The sequence below is a fragment of the Ipomoea nil genome, unplaced genomic scaffold (assembly GCF_001879475.1).
Source record: "Ipomoea nil cultivar Tokyo-kokei standard unplaced genomic scaffold, Asagao_1.1 scaffold3256, whole genome shotgun sequence".
NCBI classification, from domain to species: domain Eukaryota; kingdom Viridiplantae; phylum Streptophyta; class Magnoliopsida; order Solanales; family Convolvulaceae; genus Ipomoea; species Ipomoea nil.
This window is the reverse complement of record NW_017619684.1, coordinates 701888-707135: the sequence shown is the minus strand read 5'-3', so window position 1 is coordinate 707135 and position 5248 is coordinate 701888. Positions and strand designations below refer to the sequence as shown.

Sequence of the window (5248 nt, the reverse complement as noted above, 5' to 3'; positions counted from 1 at the left end):
ATTCTGAAGCTGCCCCAAGAGCCGGAGAGTACGCGCTCGTGACGTGGAACCAAACGCCCGCTCAACTGCCAGCCACACCTGCCGGGAAGTGCGCTTGCCAACCGCCAAATGCATGACCTCGTCTTACATCGACGAGATCAGCATGGAGAGAATGGCCGAGTCTTGTTGTTTCCAGGCGGCTGAAGTCATCCCCGGAGAAGCCGCCGAAGTCGAATCACTAGGAGAGGCCACCAACGCCTGATCGGCAGGAGAGGTCGCCGGCGGTGCAGTAGCCATCGGACACGAGGACGTGCCATCAACAAAACCAACGAGATTCTGACCAGTCAGAAATGGCACGAGCTGATTACGCCAAAACAAATAATTTCGGGATGTTAATTTTATGGAAATAAAATGGTGAGCTGATGAGAGATTGGCGTTTGTGCCAACAGGAATGGGAAGAGTGGCATCAGAAACAGTCCGCTCGGAAGAAATCCCGGCAGAACTGTCAGCATTGTCGGCCATATGATGAAACCTGAGCGACTGAAAGATAATAAATACAATAGAAACCTATCTATGATATACAAGATAGAGTCCAAGACGGAATATAATACTACTAAAAGATATATTCCTAATAAATCAAAATTGTAAATAACTAAGAAAAAATTATATATCTACTTTTTCTGATTTTTTTATCGGGTTAGTCTTAAGTAGAAATTCATATCACGAGCAAAATTACATAAATAATTTGCACGGTAGTCTTCGGCATATCTCTTTCCTTCCAAGAACGTGCCCCTATTGCTTATTCAACCTTGTCTAATTGCATTTCTTTTAGCTGCAAAACTGTGGGTTTACTTGACTAAAAAATTTAATTTATCTAATTTTTTAACTTAAATTCATAATAACATTATTTTTCTCTCCACGTGTAAAACATTAGTAAAACAGTAGTAATGTATTTAAAATAAAGGGAAAATGACATATTTTCTCCCTGAGTTATATACATATATCCTTTTTTACCTTGAATTATTCAGGTAAGTACATTAGCCCTTCAATTATTTTAAAAGTTGTAATTTTTTCTCCTAATATATTAAATTGACATTTCTACCCTTAAAGTAACCATTTTATTTATTTTTTTTTCTCCAACAAATTATTACGTATACGTAGGAATGACCACGGTTCAGTTCGAACTGAACCGGACACTATAGTAATCGAATTAAAAGTTTCGGTTATGATTCAGATCTAGAACCCAATATTTGAATTTCAGTTTATTAAAATTATGAATCGGAAAAACTGGATCCTGAATTGTGAACCGGCAGTTCCGGATCCGGTACGCGATTTTTAACCGTTTTTAATTTAATTTTTTTTTAATTTTAAAATAGTCTAAATTCAATAATAAATGTATTTTATTTTTTTTTTTTTAGTTCGAAACATGAATCGACCGTTTCAGTTTGCGATTGTAATAAACTCTAAATATCAGATTTCGATTCTAAATTGTAATTGGAATATTTCGGTTTGGTTGCTATAGTGTCTGTTTGGTTTGAACCAAATTGTGGTCATAATTTGTTGGAGAAGAGAAAAATAAATGAAATACTTATTTTAAATATTTATTTTAAGAGTAAATATGTCCATTTAACATTTCAGGGAGGAAAACAATCACTTGAATAATTAATGGAGAAAAAGTGCTATAAGTATATAACTTAGAGGAAATAGGGTTATTTTCACTAAAATAAAATAATAAAATAAAAACACGTTCGGGGCGGTTTGAGCTTTTTAGGGTCCGAACTCCGCAGTCAACACAAATCTCTCATATCTCTCTCTTACTCACTCAAACGATCTCTCGTAGCCTCTCAAGTTTCAATTCTCAAAATTTACAGTTTTTATTCTTCAATATTTTTCATTTCTTCGCCGCGAAGTTGCTTATTAGTCAAAGGCCGATGCTGCGAAGGAGATCTAGGCCGATCTGGAAAGGTACACAAGATTCTAATTACCTCAGTTGCTCAATTATCGATATTTATGTAGATCTGGAATTTAAACTTTGAATTGAAAACCTCAAATCGAATTTTAATTAGATTATTAGTTTCAAAACTGGTTGTAAGTTCACTAATAATGAGTGCGAAATTTGGTGATTTATTATTTTATTTTATTTATTCAAATAATTTATTTCCAATTACTCATTTTCGGCTTTTAAATATACTATCATGATATTCTGTTCTGATCTTCAGTCTTATCATATTACCCTTCAAGTATGGATTTTGAAAAAATTAGAATTAACAGTGACATAAAGCTTATTAATCTTTGCTCAAAAAAAAGTTGAAAAAGCATAAGATAAAGTAGCTTATAATCATTACATAAAGTTCAATGGGACTTTTCTAGTGATCTTCCTATTATTAACTTCATTTTGATTTTTATTGTGTGGATACATCTTAAAGAAATTTTGCCATTTTGAAGTCAGTCTTTCATTTTTTCCTCCAATTAATTGTCTTGAATTTGTTAACAGGGCTCTTGCTGTGTTTTGGAAGAAGATGATGTGATGGGGTTTGATAGTGGGGCAAAAACTATAAAGGATTGTTGTGAACTCACCTTTGGATGGATGATGCTTCAAGGGCAAATATTAATCAACATCTTGAGAGTAACATTACCAAGAAGAACAAAGAATATCATGATGTGTTTGAATAGCACAAATAGCTAATAAAGGAGGCTTCAAAGGTTGGACGTATTTTGTTGTTGTGGATGATGGGTTCCAATCAAGACAATAATTACTTGAAGTTTGTTTTCTCCAACAAAATGGGAAGCAATAGAGTCCTCTTCAGAACTTAGGATGGGCATTCAGCTATATGCAGATACTTCTCGTAAATTGCAGCCTTCAAAATTTTTAAGAAATAAGGAAAGTTGTGAGTTACTGAAGAGGAAAGGTTTTATCAAAGAAAGTTGTTTTATTGAGCTTGAAAAGGGCGGGGAATGCATTGCTATAAAATGCGGTGGACTGCCACTTGCAGAAGTAGCCATTGTTGGTGTCTTAATCCAATACACTAGCAACAACTGCTATTGTAAGTGGTAGTCCATTGCATTTTATAGCTATATGTTTATGGCCTCTTTTAGTTCAAGAGGACAACTTCCCTTGAGAACAACCTTCTTCTAGTAGCTCCCAACTTTCATCATTTCTTTAAAAATTTAAAGAGTGCGGCTTACAAGCGGAATTTACATATATAGCTACATTCTCATGCCTAGTTATTAAGAGATTCTACTCCCTCTCATGTTTTTGTGAAAAGCAATTTTCAAATATTTATAGTCTTGTGGTCCACACATCATCCAGCACAATGAAATGCTTACCACCCTCTAAAAGTTCCTTTATTTTAGTTGTTAAATGCTCTTCAGGCATATCATGGTACTTCATTTTCTTCATTACTTTCGCACTCTCAAGCAGCTCAACATCATGCCTGGAGTTTGCATTCTCTGTTTGAACCATTGTAAAAAATTTACAATTAATTCATATGCATTTTCCTTAATTTCTTCCTCGATTGAGATTGGTTTTGTTTTTTTTTTTTTTTTTTTTTTGGGGGGGGGGGGGGGGGGTGGTGAATACTGATTTTGAATTGTTTTTTTGGTTGTTTAGGTGCAAAATAACCTTTTGGAGTCAATGGGGGTAATATTTTCCTTATTGGCAGAGAGGAAGAGATAGTGTGGAACTTGGGGCTTTATTGTATGAATTCAGTCTATGATCATGTTGTTGATTGTGATCAAGAACTTGTTCCTTTCTGCACCCAGCAGCTGAGTCAACTCTTGTGTGACAGGTTTGTTCTTTCACTTATTTGAATTTCATGATTTCATTATGATGTTTTGTATAGTCCAGTGCTGTAGTAGACCTGATACTTTGACCACATTTTAGCATGTTTAAACAATTGGGTGGTGCTGTCATTGTTATTTCAAAGAAACTGGAAGATATTAACAAGCTTTGTATATTGATTGCTATGAGCATTAAGCTCTCCCCTAAACATGTTTGCGGTCACTTGTTCTAAGAGTTAACATTCTAGTACAGCCATTTTAGCATTCCAAGAATGTAGGTTATTTTAATGTTGGTTAACCCTCTGCGCATTGCATATTTGCATATATGTAAAAGTTCTATTACAACATGTTTGGTTCACGGGATAGGTTGGGAATGGAATAACTCATCTCTATTTTTATCTAAAGTATATCTTTTTCTGAAAAGGAATTCATCAGGGAAGCTTGAAGCTGCAGCGATCAACACTTTTTTGGAAGGAAAAAAATGTTGATGACCACCATGCAAATTATTTTCTTTGATATTGCTCGTACTTAAGCCTGTGATGTAAATGCTGCGTACTTGACATATTGCCATTATGAATTCGGGTTTTAATAGGAAAAATTGTTGTCTTTATTTCTTCTCTATCCAATAGTGTGGTCTGCTTAAGATTTTCAAACTTTTAAAGTTTGAGCTTCATAAAGCATAAAGAACATGAAATTAAGATAGACAAGATCAAAAGGGGAGAAACTAAGAAAGAGATGCAAATGGTTGAAATGTTTTACTATGAAATGATCTAGTGAAGGAATGCAAATGGACGTAGAATGGTTTGTTATGAAATGATCCATCGTTGGCCTATAGGTGAGATTATGGATTCTAATGCATTTAGGACGTCCATTGAGCCATTTTTGGATTGGGACATATCTCTAGTCACTTCAAGTTTCTAACTTCATTATTGTATTAGTAGTTTATTTGTCACTTGAATTAAATTTGTTAACTATGAAAACATATATTGCAAATAATATTGATTTGTTGATGCATTAACAATAATGTTTCAAATATAATTAAAAGCACAAAACAATTAAAAGAATAGAAAAAGGCCCAATAACTTTAAAGTCCATCAAAAAAAAATTATATTAAAATAGAAAACTAAACCCACTTATTCACAAATCCTAGCTTCTTGTTATTTATTTATTAATTATTATTATTTTTTCTCAACCTGATGCACTAAGAGTCAACACCGCTTCCATTGTATCACTATTGTTTTATGTGTCAACCACTATTGGTGTAGTGTAAAATTCCTTCGCAACCCACTAAATTCACTTTTGAAATCACTTATTCACATACAAGAACTTGTAGATTCATCACCAACCAAGCCTCGTCTAACCTTTAAAACAACATTACTCCTTAGATCTCCCACATAACTTATTCATCACCAACTCCCACCATTACCATTGATGCAAAATTACTTTCGGACCAAAAAGGCAACATTCCTCTTTTCCACTAAGGGTCCGT

At 34.1% G+C, this 5248-nt stretch overlaps 1 long non-coding RNA gene across 2 annotated transcripts; it reads left to right on the top strand.

The window, feature by feature from the left end:
- Nucleotides 1-1759: 1759 nt before the first annotated feature.
- LOC109169199 lies at nucleotides 1760-4377 on the top strand. Of its 2 annotated transcripts, XR_002052191.1 has the most exons (4): nucleotides 1760-1944; nucleotides 2474-3443; nucleotides 3590-3767; nucleotides 3822-4377. It is a non-coding gene; the product is annotated as an uncharacterized LOC109169199 (long non-coding RNA). The 2 variants fall into 2 exon arrangements; XR_002052190.1 differs by having other exon boundaries at nucleotides 3590-4377.
- Nucleotides 4378-5248: the final 871 nt, after the last annotated feature.